The sequence below is a fragment of the Halichoerus grypus genome, chromosome 5 (assembly GCF_964656455.1).
Source record: "Halichoerus grypus chromosome 5, mHalGry1.hap1.1, whole genome shotgun sequence".
Lineage (NCBI taxonomy): Eukaryota > Metazoa > Chordata > Mammalia > Carnivora > Phocidae > Halichoerus > Halichoerus grypus.
This window is the reverse complement of record NC_135716.1, coordinates 84,177,070-84,194,202: the sequence shown is the minus strand read 5'-3', so window position 1 is coordinate 84,194,202 and position 17,133 is coordinate 84,177,070. Positions and strand designations below refer to the sequence as shown.

Here is a 17,133-nt window from a genome sequence, read left to right as displayed (position 1 = left end):
CTTACAGAATGTGTAAGCTCTCTGAGAGAGTGATTTTGTCTGTCTTGTCCTCTACTGTAAACTCAGAAACTAGAATAAAGCCTAGTTTATAGTAGGTAGGCACTTATTAATATCTTGCATGAATGAACAAATGAGTATTTTTATCTCTGTAAATTGTCCCTCATTTTTCCTTACCACATTGTTCACATTGTTTCCTTTGTGTGTTTAGCTCATTGTTCTACATATAGCATGGAATATACTAGATTATAGTTGGCCTGTAGGAGATTATCTCATGTGATGAATAATCTTTGTGAGGGAAGTATATTCATTTCTGTATCTCCACAGCTTATTCATCTTTGTGTCTCTAGCATGTATCAAAGCACTTAATGGTAGAATTCAATAAATATTACCTGAATAAATGGAATCATTAAATTAGAATTTGGTGAATCACTGGATTAGAATTTAGCCATCACTAATCTAGATGATAGAGAATCATAGAATTGGTCTCCTTCGATCAGCTTCTATCTCACTGAAGACTTGTCTAAATTAACATATATCCAAAAGGAGTAGGAAGACACAAGAATTTACTGCATCTTTAGATTCAACAGTGCAAGAGGCAGTATGACTCATCTGTTCCATAGTAAGAGCAATATGATATTTAGATAAAGCTCTCTGAACATAGTAGACACTATCAATAATGCTGACCCTCTTTTGGCCTACCATGTCTTAGGGCTGTACAATGCAGCAATGCAAGAGAATACAGAGCAATCTCAGAGAAGGCACATCTCTGTCCCCAGTTTCATCTTTATATAGAACCTTGTGATAACAGAGGACCTAAAATAAAGAAAAATTATCTAAGCATCTAGTAGTGTTATGCCTCAGAGCACATTTCTAGATTTCTACTTGGTTTACACTGAATAGGAGTAGTTGGATGGATTCCTTCCTACCTAGTTTACCAAAGATACAAGTAGGATATGGACCAGAGGATCTGGCAGGATACTGGAGGTCAAGAGAGTAACTATATTATAGCAATCAGTTGAAGAGACATGCTCAGGAGGAGCCACCTTTTATGAAATGGTCTGATTTATTTATAATCATATTCTGATCTATCAAATCTCCACCTTTCTTTACTGTTTATTTCCCAACCTTTCCAAGCATTTATTTCTGCTTGTGTTAGCAACTTCCAATTTTATTTATTTTATTTTATCTTATTTTTATCATGATGAGTGTACTCTTTAATCCCCATCACCTCTTTAACCCATCCCCCCCACCCACCTTCCCCCTGGTAAACATTAGTTTGTCCTCTATAGTTAAAAGTCTGTTGGTTTGTCTCTCTCTTTTTTTCCTTTGCTCATTTGTTTTGTTCCCTAAATTACACATTTAAATTGACATTAGTCCTGTGTAAAATAAATTTCAGAGAAGGGTCTTTTTGCAATCACTGGTTCCTTGTGTACATCTATCATCTCTTAAACTGTCTTGTGTCTTCCATATTGACTTAACAGATCTTTGATGTATATTTGCTCAATAACAGTGATCCTTGAACTGAGAGTGGTAGAATATGTCCATGCAAGAGAGATCTGAAATCCAAGAGAGATGAAGAGGTTTTTTGGTTTGTTTGTTTATAAAGTAAAAATTCAGTTTATTCATTTGTTTATGACACAGTACACAAGAGGCAAAATGTTTTACATATAGATTTCACTTCCAACTCCTTGGGATGTTCATTTCTTTGGCTAAAAGGAGAGACTAGACATCAGAGGCAGGGAGTGCTTAGGCAACTGAAATAAGGATGGGGAGGGGGCAGTGCTAATGTCATCCTCACAGGGATGGGCACAAGGGGACTGCTAGTCACAAGCTATTTTCTATAACTGTTAGCTGGAAACAAAGGAGCACCACTCCTGGATGCTCATGCTGTTCTGGGCTTCAGTCATCCTCACCACACAGGTACGTCAGCACTCTCTGGTAGTTGCCCTTGGTGTCTTGCTGGATGCAGTAGTATAGTCACTTGCCATACTTTCCGTTGAAATCAGACCTGATTTGCAACATGTCCACTTCCTGGGAGAGAACATGATTCAATCAGGACTTTTGTGAGTCCCCTTGCCCTTCATGGAGTCATACATTTGGTCAGCAAAATAGAGGGGCTTGTTCTGAATGCACTGGACCAGGTTCAGGAAAGCATTTTCCAGGTCTCCTTTGACCTCCTTCTTGATGCTCTTCAGCATGTTGTATGGGCTGTAGCTCTTGTACCTTTCAGATACTTTCTGGAGATGACACACACTTTGCTTGGTCATGATGCTAATCCACTTGGGCACATCAGTTCCTTTCCTCTTCACTCCATCATAGAGATTCTGGGTGTCCTGGTCGATCAGTTCATAATCAGTGACAGAGCCATCCTCTGCTCTTCTACCCTTTGCGAGGGCAACCATCAGCTTGCAGAAGTCACCAGTTGTGTCAGAAAAGATGTCCTTCTCCAGATCAGTCTTGTACATTTCCTTGTAGACTCTGTTAATTTCCTGAAGCTCCTGGTTGGTCCTTGAGTAGATGGTCTCAGTGAGGGAGTCCTCATCAGTCTCCAGCCCCTTCATGGAGGCTTTCAGCTCAGAAGCATCATACTGAGCAGGTGTTTTCAATAGGCCCCAAATCATGGTCCCCAGGTTTCCAGACAAGGCTGACTTCAGTGCTGATGCAAGTTCCTTTTTGGTCCTTCTCTCGTAGGTGAAGGCAATATACTGTCTCTGTTCATTGCTGTGGTTGGTCAAAATGTCGACAGTAGTGACCTCATCCACACCTGTGGTCTTGATGGCCATTTCAATGTTCAGAGCATCACACTCTGCATCAAAATTGGTGTATGCTTTGACTGATCCATATGAACTTGGGGGCATGGAGTGATCACCCTCTAAGCTGAGCTTGCAGAGAATTTTGTGAATAGTAGATATTTTGAAAGAAGCTAGGCCAAGCTGTGAGTGTCCCCAGTCATGGAGGTAAGAGATGAAGAGTTTAAAAGAGAATACCCAGTACCTCTAAAACAAATAATATATGTTAAAAAAAAAAAAAAAAGAAGAAGAAAATAGCAGGAAGGGAAAAATGAAAGGGGGGAAATCGGAGGGGGAGACGAACCACGAGAGACTATGGACCCTGAGAAACAAACTGAGGGTTCTAGAGGGGAGGGGGGTGGAGGGATGGGTTAGCCTAGTGATGGGTATTAAAGAGGGCACGTACTGAATGGAGCACTGGGTGTTATACGCAAACAATGAATCATGGAACACTACGTCAAAAACTAATGATGTATGGTGATTAACATAACATAATAAAATTAAAAATAAATAAATAGGATTAGAGGAGCAAGATGGCAGAGGAGTAGGAGACCTAAATTTCGTCTGGTCCCGGGAATTCAGCTGGAAAGGGTTCAAACCATTATGAACACCTACGAACTCAATAGGAGATCGAAGAAAAGAATAGCAGCAACTCTGTGAACAGAAAAGCGACCACTTTCTGGAAGGTAGGATGTGTGAACAAATGAATCTGAGGTGATATTTGGGAAGATAGACGGCGGGGGAGGGGGCCTCCCGTCGGCCGAATCTGGTAAGTGATAGAGCAGCAGAGCACAAAATCGGAACTTTTAGAAGTCTGCTCCGCTGAGGGATGTTGCTCCAGTGGGTAAGCGGAGGCTGGAACCCTTGCTGGGACAGTGTGGTCTCAGGATCCTAGGGGTCACAGAAAGACCGGGGGTGCCTGAGTGTGGCAGAGCTCCCAGGTATCGGAGCAGGGAAGCCGGCTGCAGAGACAGAGCTGAGGAGTGGGCTCTCAGCTCATGGTTGCCATAAACTGTGATCCACGGCACAGTCGGGCCACTGCTCTTCCAGCAGGGACCCAACAAGCGGCAGATCCTGGGAGACTCCCCTTCCTCCCCTGGGAGGAGTGGTGCGGGAGTGCAACGCAGGGATCTGCTGGGTTTGGAGACTCCACATGGGTCATGTGCCAGAGATAGAAACACTTGGTCACAGGCTGGGTGAGCACAGAGTGCGGCTGAAGACTGGTGAGATGGGCGTGATTGACTGCTTTTCTCTGGGGGCTCACTGAGGAGCGGGGCCCCGAGTTCTCGGCTCCTCCAGGGCGGAGATTGGGAGGTCGCCATTTTCACTGTTGTCCTCCAAAGCTGAATGGAAAGCTTGCAGGGAACAAAAGCTCCCAAGAGCAAACCCGAGCAGACTACTCAGCCTGATCCAGCAAGGGTGGGGCAATTCTGCCTCTGGCAAAGACATCTGAGAACCACGGCAACAGGCCCCTCCCCCAGAAGATCAGCGAGAACAGCCAGCCAAGACCAAGTTTACTGATCAATGAGAACAGCAGAACTCCAGCGCTAGGGGAATACAGCACATAGAATTCATGGCTTTTCCCCTATGATTCTTTAGTCTTTCAAAGTTAATTTTTTTTTAACTTTCTTTCTTTTTTTTTTTAATTTTTCTTTTTCCCTTTTTCAACCAACATCTTATCAAACCCTTTTTTAAGAATCTTTTTTATTTTTCATTTTTAGAGTCATATTCTATCCCTTCATAGTAGTTAACCTTATTTTTGGTCTATATATATAAGTTGTTCTCTCTTTAAAATTTTGGGATATGGTTTCTTCTAACAGACCAAAATATACCCTGAATCTCTAGTGTATGGCTTTGCTCTAGTCTCCTGCCTGATCACATTCTCTCCCTTTTTTTTCTTTTTTAAAATCCTCTTCTTTCTTTTTTCAAACAACTTCTTGTCTTATCAATTCCTTTTATAAAATCTTTTATAATTTTCATCTTTACAGTCATGTTCCATCCTTTCATTGTATTAACCCTTATTTTTGTACATATATAAGTTTTTCTTTCTTTAAAATTTTGGGAGGCACTTTCTTCTAACAGACCAATATACACCCAAAATCTAGAGTGTGGCACTAATCTATGCACCAGCCTGATCATATTTGATCATATTCTATTTTTTTTGTTTTGTTTTGTTTTTATTTGTTTGTTTCTATCTTTTTCTTTTTCTTTTTTTCTTTCTTCCTCTTTTTTCTTTCTTTCCCTTTCTTTTCCCCAGGTTTCAGGTCTTTTCTGATTTGTTTGGTGTATATTTTCTGGGGATGTTGTTACCCTGTTAACATTTTGTTCTCTCATTCATCTTTTCTCCTCTGGACAAAATGACAAGACAGAAAAAAATCACCTCAAAAAAAAAGAACAAGAGGCAATACCAACTGCCAGGGACCTAATCAATATGGACTTTAGTAAGATGTTGGAACTAGAGTTCAGAATGATGATTTTAAAGATACTAGCTGGGCTTGAAGAAAGCATGGAAGATATTAGAGAAACCCTTTCTGGAGAAATAAAAGAACTAAAATCTAACCAAGTCGAAATCAAAAAGGCTATTAAAGAGGTGCAATAAAAAATGGAGGCTCTAACTGCTAGGATAAATGAGGCAGAAGAAAGAATTAGTGATACAGAGGACCAAATGATGGAAAATAAAGAAGCTGAGCAAAAGAGAGATAAACAACTACTGGATCATGAGGGCAGAATTCAAGAGATAAGTGATACCATAAGATGAAACAATATTAGAATAATTGGGATCCCAGAAGAAGAAAAAAGAGACAGAGGGGCAGAAGGTATATTGGAGCAAATTATAGCAGAGAACTTCCCTAATTTGGGGAAGGAAACAGGCATCAAAATCCAGGAGGCACAGAGAACCCCTCTCAAAATCAATAAAAATAGGTCAACACCCCGACATCGAATAGTAAAACTTACGAGTCTCAAAGACAAAGAGAAAATCCTGAAAGCAGCTCGGGACAAGAGATATGTAACCTACAATGGTAGAAGCATTAGATTGGCAACAGACCTATCCACAGAGACCTGGCAGGCCAGAAAGGACTGGCAGGATACATTCAGAGCACTAAACGAGAAAAATATGCAGCCAAGAATACTATATCCAGCTAGGCTGTCATTGAAAATTGAAGGAGAGATAAAAAGCTTCCAGGACAAACAAAAACTAAAGGAATTTGCAAACACGAAACCAGCCCTACAAGAAATATTGAAGGGGGTCCTCTAAGCAAAGAGAGAGCCTAAAAGTAATATAGACCACAAAGGAACACAGACAATATACAGTAACAGTCACCTTACAGGCAATACAATGGTACTAAATTCATATCTTTCAATAGTTACCCTGAATGTAAATGCACTAAATGCCCCAATCAAAAGACACAGCCTATCAGATTGGATACAAAAACAAGACCCATCAATATGCTGTCTGCAAGGACTCATTTTAGACCCAAAGACATTCCCAGATTGAAAGTGAGGGGGTGGAAAACCATTTACCATGCTAATGGACACCAAAAGAAAGCTGGGGTGGCAATCCTTATATCAGACAAATGAGATTTTAAACCAAAGACTGTAATAAGAGATGAGGAAGGACACTATATCCTACTTAAAGGGTCTACCTAACAAGAAGATCTAACAATTGTAAATATCTATGCCCCTAACATGGGAACAGCCAATTATATAAGCCAATTAATAACAAAAGCAAAGAAACACATCGACAACAGTACAATAATAGTGAGGCACTTTAACACCCCCCTCACTGAAATGGACAGATCATCTAAGCAAAAGATCAACAAGGAAATAAAGACTTTAAATGGCACACTGGACCAAATGGACTTCACAGACTTATTCAGAAATTCCATCCCAAAGCAAAAGAATACACATTCTTCTCTAGTGCCCATGGAACATTCTCCAGAATAGATCACATCCTGGGTCACAAATCAGGTCTCAACTGGTACCAAAAGATTGAGATCATTCCCTGCGTATTTTCAGAACACAATGCTTTGAAACTAGAACTCAATCACAAGAGGAAAGTCATAAAGAACTCAAATACATGGAGGCTAAAGAGCATCCTACTAAGGAATGAATGGGTCAACCAGGAAATTAAAGAAGAATTAAAAAAATTCATGGATACAAATGAAAATGAAAATACAAGTGTTCAAAATCTTTGGGATGCAACAAAGGCCGTCCTAAGAGGAAAGTATATAGCAATACAAGCCTTTCTCAAAACGCAAGAAAGATCTCAAATACACAACCTAACCCTACACCTAAAGGAGCTGGAGAAAGAACAGCAAATAAAGCCTAAACCCAGCAGGAGAAGAGAAATAATAAATATCAGAGCGGAAATCAATGAAATAGAAACCTAAAGAATAGTAGAACAGATCAATGAAACTAGGAGCTGGTTCTTTGAAAGAATTAACAAGATTGATAAACCCCTGCTCAGATTTATCAAAAAGAAAAGAGAAAGAACCAAATAAATAAAATCATGAAGGAAAGAGGTGAGATCACAACCAACATCAAAGAAATACAAACAATTATAAGAACATATTATGAGCAACTATATGGCAACAAATTAGAAGAAGAATCTGGAAGAAATGGATGCATTCCTAGAGATGTATCAACTACCAAAACTGAACCAGGAAGAAATAGAAAACCTGAACAGACATATAACCACTAAGGAAATTGAAGTAGTAATCAAAAATCTCCCAACAAACAAGAGCCCAGGGCCAGATGGCTTCCCAGGGGAATTCTACCAAACATTTCAAGAAGAATTAATACCTATTCTTCTGAAACTGTTCCAAAAAATAGAAATGGAAGGAAAACTTCCAAACTCATTTTATGAGGCCAGCATTACCTTGATCCCCAAACCAGACAAAGACCCCATCAAAAAGGAGAATTACAGACCAATATCCTTGATGAACAGGATGCAAAAATTCTCACCAAAATACTAGCCAATAGGATCCAACAGTGCACTAAAAGGTTATTCACCACGACCAAGTGGAATTTATTCCTGGGCTGCAAGGTTGGTTCAACATCCGCAAAACAATCAATGTGATACAATACATTAATAAAAGAAAGAACAAGAACTGTATGATCCTCTCAATAGATGCAGAAAAAGCATTTGACAAAGTACAGTATCCTTTCTTTTTTTTTTTTTTTAAGATTTTATTTATTTATTTGAGAGAGGATGAGAGGAGAGAGAGAGAGCCCATGAGAGGGGGGAGGGTCAGAGGGAGAAGCAGACTCCCTGCTGAGCAGGGAGCCCGATGCGGGACTCGATCCTGGGACTCCAGGATCATGACCTGAGCCGAAGGCAGTCGCTTAACCAACTGAGCCACCCAGGCGCCCTACAGTATCCTTTCTTAACCAAACTCTTCAGAGTATAGGGATAGAGGGTACATACCTCAATATCATAAAAGCCATCTATGAAAAACCCACAGCAAATATCCTTCTCAGTGGGGAAAAACTGAGAGCTTTCCCCCTAAGGTCAGGAACCTGGCAGGGATGTCCCCTATCACCACTGCTATTCAACATAGTATTAGAAGTCCTAGCCACAGCAATCAGAAAACAAAAAGAAATAAAAGGCATCCATTCAGCAAAGAAGAAGTCAAACTCTCACTCTTTGCAGATGATATGATACTTTATGTGGAAAACCCAAAGACTCCACCCCAAAACTGCTAGAACTCATACAGGAATTCAGTAAAGTGGCAGGATATAAAATCAATGCACAGAAATCAGTGGCATCCCTATACACCAACCACAAGACAGAAGAAAGAGAAATTAAGGAGTCGATCCCATTTACAACTGCATCCAAAACCATAAGATACCTAGGAATAAATCTAACCAAAGAGGCAAAGAATCTGTACTCAGAAAACTATAAAATACTCATGAAAGAAATTGAGGAAGACACAACGAAATGGAGAAACGTTCCATGCTCATGGATTGGAAAACAAATATTGTGAAGATGCCAATGCTACCTAGAGCAATCTACACATTCAGTGCAACCCCTATCAAAATACCATCCACTTTTTTCAAGGAAATCGAACAAATAATCCTAAAATTTGTATGGAACCAGAAAAGACCCCGAATAGCCAGAGGAATGTTGAAAAAGAAAAGCAAAGCTGGCAGCATCACAATTCCGGACTTCAAGCTGTATTACAAAGTTGTAATCATCAAGACAGTATGGTACTGGCACAAAAACAGACACACAGATCAGTGGAACAGAATAGAGAGCCCAGAAATGGACCCTCAACTCTATGGTCAACTAATCTTTGACAAAGCAGGAAAGAATGTCCAATGGAAAAAAGACAGTCTCTTCAACAAATGGTGTTGGGAAAATTGGATAGCTATATGCAGAAGAATGAAACTGGACCATTTCCTTACACCATACACAAAAATAGACTCCAAATGGTTGAAAGACCTCAATGTGAGACAGGAGTCCATCAAAATCCTAAAGGAGAACACAGGCAACAACCTCTTCAACCTCAGCCACAGCAAATTCTTCCTAGAAACATCACCAAAGGCGAGGGAAGCAAGGGCAAAAATGAACTATTGGGACTTCATCAAGATAAGAAGCTTTGCACAGCAAAAGAAACAGTCAACAAAACCAAAAGACAACCAACAGAATGGGAGAAGATATTTGCAAATGACATATCAGATAAAGGGCTAGTATCCAAAATCTATAAAGAACTTATGAAACTCAACACCCAAAGAAGAAATGATCCAATGAAGAAATGGGCAGAAGACATGAACAGACATTTTTCCAAAGAAGACATCCAAATGGCCAACAGACACATGAAAAAGTGTTCAGTATCGCTTGGCATCAGGGAAATCCAAATCAAAACCTCAATGAGATATCACCTCACACCAGTCAGAATGGCTAAAATTAACTAGTCAGGAAACAACAGATGTTGGCAGGGATGTGGAGAAAGGGGAGCCCTCCTACACTGTTGGTGCAAATGCAAGCTGGCACAGCCACTCTGGAAAACAGTATGGAGGTTCCTCAAAAAGTTGAAAATAGAGCTACCATATGATCCAGCAATTGCACTACTGGATATTTACTCCAAAGATACATATGTAGTGATCTGAAGGGGTATGTGTACCCCAATGTTTATAGCAGCAATGTCCACAATAGCCAAACTATGGAAAGAGCCAAGATGTCCATTGACAGATGAATGGATAAAGAAGAAGTGGTATATATATATACAATGGAATATTATGCAGCCATCAAAAGGAATGAAATCTTGCCATTTGCAACGACGTGGATGGAACTGGAGGGTATTAAGCTGAGCGAAGTAAGTCAATCAGAGAAAGACAGGTATCATATGACCTCACTGATACGAGGAATTCTTAATCTCAGGAGACAAACTGAGGGTTGCTAGAGTGGTGGGGGTTGGAAGGGATGGGGTGGCTGGGTGATAGACATTGGGGAGGGTATGTGCTATGGTGGGCTCTGTGAATTGTGTAAGACTGTTGAATCACAGACCTGTACCTCTGAAACAAATAATACATTGTATGTTAAAAAAAAAAAAATAGAAGAGGAAGATAGCAGGAAGGGGAAAATGAAGGGGGGGGGAAATTGGAGGGGGAGACGAACCATGAGAGACTATGGACTCTGAGAAACAAACTGAGGGTTCTAGAGGGGAGGAGGCGGGGGGATGGGTTAACCTGGTGATGGGTATTAAAGAGGACATGTATTGAATGGAGCACTGGGTGTTATATGCAAATAATGAATTGGAACACTACATCAAAAACTAATGATGTTTATAACATATAAAAAATATATATATATGGTAAAGAAAATAATAAATAAATAAATAAATAAATAAATAAATAAATAAATAAAAATTAAATCTGAAAAAAAAAAAAAAAAAAGAGAGAGTACCCAGCTAAGATTTAATGTCACCTGGTTGGTTACTGTGAATTCCATCTCTGAGTATTGAAGAAACCTACCTATGAGATAATTGAATGTTGGTAGCCTTTGAGACACTGTGGTGAATGTGAAAGGAGAGGATGTTGGAGGTGAAAAAATTTATTTATATCATCCCAAATTGGGGAGGGGTCTACCTTCTTTTTTTTAAAAAATCATGGTTATTACCCTGGAATATCACACATATGCCATATACAGTGTGTTCACTCCTATAAAAGTATATTATCTCTTTGCAGGATGCTCTCAACCTTGGACTTTGTACTTCTAGTCTTTATATGTCACTGCCTATATCATCTCTCTACTTGGATACTTAAATGTCCCTGTCATCTTAAACCTAAAAGCTTCAAACTGAATGCATTGTAATGTGTCCCCAGCAGTATTTTTTCTTCTGTCACATACCAGTGACATCACCCTTCTTGAGTGTCTTGGGCTAGGAACTCTGTAGTCATTCTGTATTTCTCCCCATTTTTCACCCTCACACTCAGTTGACCACCACCTTCTATTCTGTCAGTCCTACCCAGACTTGTCTCCTAGTTCTAAGCCCCCCTGTCCTCAGCTGGATTTATTCTGGTCCTGGACGCCTTGCATCTTGACTGCTTCCAGCCGCTTTCTAATTAGTCTGTCTTTACCATCTGTCCTTCTACATTGCTGCTGGCTTCAATATCTTCCTATCAACAAACCTGTCATGCCATTTCCCTGTCTTACAGCTCCTGGTGTCTTTCCTTTGCTTATAGAATGAATTTAAATTTATTTGAAATTTAGGTCTACAAGCCTCCTTGAAATCAGGCACCAATCTTCACTTTTTGCTGTCTTCACTACTACTTGTCTCTTATGGGATTTCGTCCCTTGAATGTTATCAGCTACCCTTTATCATCCCACCCTCACTCCTGATCTTGCATATGCTATTCCTGTTCCCATTTTTCTTCTCCACTAGACACACTCTTCTATACATACTGTAAGATCTGGTTGAAGTGTCATCTCCTTTTATAACTTTCTCTGACCTCTACTGGGGTTTAAGTCATTCCTTCTAGTGCAATCACTTGCATCTACACAGGGCTCTCCTATCTCTCTTGTATTATAATTCTTTGTTCATGGACCTGTTAACCCATCACCCCATTGCTCCACCCCAGCTGCATGCTGATGTCTCCTTTTTGCTCATGTTTGTATCATTAGAGCTATTGGATGCTTATAGGTATTCTAGGATAAATAAATTATAGTGGTTCGGGACCTTTAGGGAAGGCACAGACTGTCCCCCTCTTGCGGCCATAGTGTGCATTAGACTATTTAAAAAATTTTTTTATTTAAATTCAATTTGGTTAACATATGGTGTATTATTAGTTTCAGGGATAGAATTTTGTGATTCATCAGTTGCCTATAACACCCAGTGCTCATTACATCAAGTGCCCTCCTTAATGTCCATCACCCAAATACCCAATCCCCCCTCCAGTAACCCTCAGTTTGTTTCCTATAGTTAAGAGTCTCTTATAGTTTGCCCCCTCTCTGTTTTTATCTTATTTTTCCTTCCCTTCTCCTATGTTCATCTGTTTTGTTTCTTCAATTCCACATATGAGTGAAATCATATGGTATTTGTCTTTCTCTGACTTATTTCACTTAGCATAATACCCTCTAGTTCCATCCATGTCATTGCAAATGACAAGATTTCATTCTTTTTGATGGCTGAGTAATATTTGATGGCTGAGTGAGTAACATCTGCTTTATTCATTCATCTGTCAATGGACATCTGGGCTCTTTCCATAGTTTGGCTATTGTGGACATCGCTGCTATAAACAGCATGTGCATGTGCCCCTTTGAATCACTATGTTTGTATCCTTTGGATAAATGCCTAGTAGTGCAATTTCTGGGTCATAGGGTAGTTCTATTTTTAACTTTTTGGGGAACCTCCATACTGTTTTCCAGAGTGACTGACTATTAAGTGCTCTGACTCTGAGAAGCTCTGTGGTACCTGAGACCCTGTGTCTGACTAGAGTTTCCCAAATGTTTTTTCTGCATGGAACTCTTCTTTTGAAGGACATCTACTACTAGTCATTGAACACACAAACGGAAATGGTGTTCAGTACAAATACTCTCTGAAGCATAAAAAAAGGACAAAATCCATCTTTTTGCTTCCTTATCAGCATTAGCTTCTCTTACATTTGTCCTCTTGTTTTTCTCTTCTCTTCTTCAGAAGTTTTTACCTCTGAAGGTAGAAAGTGACTCTAGCCACTTTGCTGGAAGTTTATGATGTGGGTGATGGCCCTCAGGGGACTGATGGCCAGGGTCTATGCTTACAATGGACTGCTTTTGAATCCAGCTGATTCATGGCTTGCTAACAATTTGCAGTGTGGTTAGCTAATATGCTATGGTGCTATTTTCTTGATTGTTTGTGGGTCACCTTTTTAATCCTTTAGTGACTTGAAAAACACTGTGAATAGATGGCAAACATGTATGTAAGATTCAAGATGCATGAAGATTTTATAGGCTGGAATGAAATGATGTGAGAATTTAATAGAAGCCATTTAAATAATGATAAATGTTAAAACCTGAACTTGGGACTAAAATAGCAATATAAACACAAGATAGAAAACATGTATTTTGGCAGCTATATGTATAAGAGACTGTGTGTGTGTATGTGTGTGTGTGTGTATGAGAGAGAGAGAACGAGATAGAGATAATAGCTTAAAATGAACCGGTCATGTTATATGGTGTCCAAAAAAGTCCATGTAATTTTTTAAAAAAGATTTTATTAGTTATTTGAGAGAGAGGAGAGAGGGAGAGAGGGAGCATGACTGGGGGGAGGGGTAGAGGGAGAGGGAGAAGCAGACTCTCCGCAGAACAGGGAGCCTGTTGCGGCGCTTGATCCTAGGACTCTGGGATCATGATCTGAGCCAAAGGCAGATGCTTAACTTACTGAGCCACCCAGGTGCCCCAAGCAGATGCCTGAACAGGGACATGAACCCTGGACCCTCAGATTCAATTTTTTGAGCACATTTATAAAAGTATAGTATCTAGACAAAGGAGGTAGTATTCTTTTTCCATTCCACACTAGTAAAATCTTACCTGCAGTTGTGTGTTTAATGGTAGTTGCTGCTTTTTAAAAAAAAAATTATTTTATTTTAATTCAATTAATTAACATATAGTGTATCATTAATTTCAGAGGTAGAGTTCAGTTATTCATCAGTTGTGTATAACACCCAGTTCTCATTACATCACATGCCCCCCTTAATGCCCATCACCCAGTTACCCATCCCCTCACCCACCTCCCCTTCAGCAAACCCTCAGTTTGTTTCCTATAGTTAAGAGTCTCTCATGGGTAGTTGCTGCTTTTAAAGAGGGCTGTAGACACTGGGGCATGCTCAATCTGGATGTCAAACAAAGGTGAGAACAAACACCACAGATGGCAGATAGAGAACAGGTACACAGAAGGAACTTACAGAGGTAGGGGTGCAAGATACATGTGACCCTGCAGACGTCTGTCACTTGTGAAGAGGCATGCTTGGGCCAGGTGCAGCTGGAGGCACCATGTGTTTTACTTCAGGAGGAGAGCTCAATTGCCAGCTACCTTGCATATTTGTGGAGGGGATGGGGGTAGAAAAGGAACAAGGAACTTGGATTTAGAGTTACAGCTCTGGTGGTGTCAGAAGCATCGTGTTTATTGATGCAAATCACCTGGAAGGTCCAAAGATCAGTGTGGCTCCTGTAAGAGGGCTTGAAGCTATTTTTGCTGAACCATGTCATTGTCCAGCTAGTTGAAGAAGAGCTACTGGGTCACTCAGCAAACAAACTGGTTGCTTGGTTTTTAATAGTAGAGCAACAAGGATGATGGGCAGAATATATATGAAGTGGTTTAAGAAACTGGTTGTGGACTCTGAGAAACAAACTGAGGATTTTAGAGGGGAGAGGGGTGGGGGGATGGGTTAGCCCAGTGATGGGTATTAAGGAGGGCATGTATTGCATGGAGCACTGGGTGTTATATGAAAACAATGAATCATGGATCACTACATCAAAAACTAATGATGTATTGTATGGTGACTAACATAACATAATAAAATTAAATTAAATTAAAAAAAGAAACTGTGTTTGCTTGTAGATAAGGAAAATAATGGATGGCATAATATCAGTCTTCAAATGTTTGAAAGACTGTCGTGCAGAAGAGGGATTGAGCTCATGTAGTATCATCTCGAAAGGAGATACCACCTTACACCAGTTAGAATGGCAAAAATGGATAGGGAAAGAAACAACAAATGTTGGAGAGGTTGTGGAGAAAGGGGAACCCTCTTACACTGTTGGTGGGAATGCAAGTTGGTACAGCCACTTTGGAAAACAGTGTGGAGGTTCCTCAAAAATTTAAAAATAGAGCTACCCTATGACCCAGCAATTGCACTCCTGGGTATTTACCCCAAAGACACAGATGTAGTGAAAAGAAGGGCCATATGCACCCCAATGTTCATAGCAGCAATGTCTGCAATAGCCAAACTGTGGAAAGAGCCGAGATGCCCTTCAACAGATGAATGGATGAAGAAGATGTGGTCCATATATACAATGGAATATTACTCAGCCATCAGAAAAGATGAATACCCAACTTTTACATCAACATGGATGGGACTGGAGGAGATTATGCTAAGTGAAATAAGTCAAGCAGAGAAAGTCAATTATCATATGGTTTCACTTATTTGTGGAACATAAGGAATAGCATGGAGGACATTAGGAGAAGGAAGGGAAAAATGGGGGGGGGGGAATTGGAGGGAGAGATGAACCACGAGAGACTATGGACCTGAGAAACAAACAGGGTTTTAGAGGGGAGGGGGGAGGGGGGATTGGTTAGCCCGGTGATGAGTATTAAGGAGGGCACGTACTGCATGGAGCACTGGGTGTTACACGAAAACAATGGATCGTGGATCACTACATCAAAAACTAATGATGTATTGTATGGTGACTAACATAACATAATAAAATTAAAAAAAAAAAGATCAAGGGGAACTTGTTTCAGATTTGCAAACTAAAATATATCCTGGTGAATTATAAAGAAATCTTTTTTCCTGACTTCACTCAACTCAGCTTAGATAGCATTTTTATCTGTTCAGTTCAAGAACTATGGTGTAAATATGTAATGTAAATATTTTACCATTTTCCCCTACAAATTATGGCATATATAATTTTCTGGAACTTACTTTTCTCACTTGATAATACCTTTTGGAGATTGTACTAGCATGTAAAGAATATCTTCATTCCTTTTTATCCTGGTTAGTATTCCATCATGTGTGTGTACCATAATTTATTTAACCAGTCCTCTATTAATGGACTCAAAGTTTTTTAAAGCAGGTAGGGCAGGATCATATTTCTGTTCAGGAAAACTAACTCTAAAAGCAATATGAATATTGGGCTGAAATGGGAGAGCCTATAGATGAGGCCCTGGTGGTCAGTCTGGAGAGCATGGAAGATATAAGAGAGATTTTGGAGGAACGTCCTATTGATGCATCGGGGTGGGGGTGGGGGGCACAGCAGATGTGAGTCTAGCTGGGGTTGAGGGGCAGGGGCACCCAGAGAAAGCAGACATTGGGCATGTGGGAGTCTGAGGTAAGATGGCTGGCAGCAGCTAGCAGCCCTGTAGGCACTGGATTGGGGAGACTGGCAAGAACAACAGCAAGACCTAATTCATGAGGGCCTAAAGCACATGAAATTAGGCAGAACCCCAATTACTATAGCCAGGGTACAAGGATCAGAGCATGATTAGTGGCAGTGGAAATGTGATGTGGGTGTAGAGACACTTATCCCTAAATAATTCCTGCCTAAGGTCAGAACCTGTCCCAGTTGACTGGGGGCAGGGAGTGGAGTGTCCTTTCATTTTGTTCTGATTTCATTGACAGAGCCCACCCCCCCACCCCCACCCCCCCAATGCCCCATCACTCCTTGTAGGAATCCTCACACTGGATTGTGGTTTTCTGGTCCCCTCTTGCTTGCCTTTTGGCAGTTTACCATTTTCTCATCCATCATCTTCTACTATCTTTCACTCGGGCCATTCCCAGGACTGTGCCACACATTTTATCCCTAATCTTCAAAATTATTGATCCAGCTTTGCCAGGACTCTTGTCTATGCCACGCCGCTCTCACCCAGCTTTGATAGGATTAGTCTGGAAGCCTGAGATAAGTGGAGAGAGGAGGATTATAGAGTTTAGTTGCTAACCTAATGTTGACTGTTTTAATTGTGTGAACTTATGTACTTGTATGTGTTTCCAGTAAGAGGGGATCTAAGAATGTGAATGTCTTTTTCAAGGGCTTTTCCTTTAAAGGTTATTTTCCTGGAGACCTCAGGAAGAATGATGCAATGGGCACAGTGTGATCTGGGTCCTGCCCCATCCTTCCTTCCTTCCTTCCTTCCTTCCTTCCTTCCTT

The 17,133-nt window shown here is 40.4% G+C and overlaps 1 long non-coding RNA gene and 1 pseudogene across 3 annotated transcripts in view; one reads left to right on the top strand and one right to left on the bottom strand.

Annotated features, from left to right (window-relative positions):
• LOC118552378 (uncharacterized) overlaps positions 1-17,133 on the top strand; it is a 604,572-nt gene that overhangs the window by 309,344 nt on the left and 278,095 nt on the right. The gene's annotated exons all lie outside the window — the stretch shown is intronic.
• LOC118544292 (annexin A2 pseudogene) lies at positions 1,900-16,734 on the bottom strand (annotated as a pseudogene).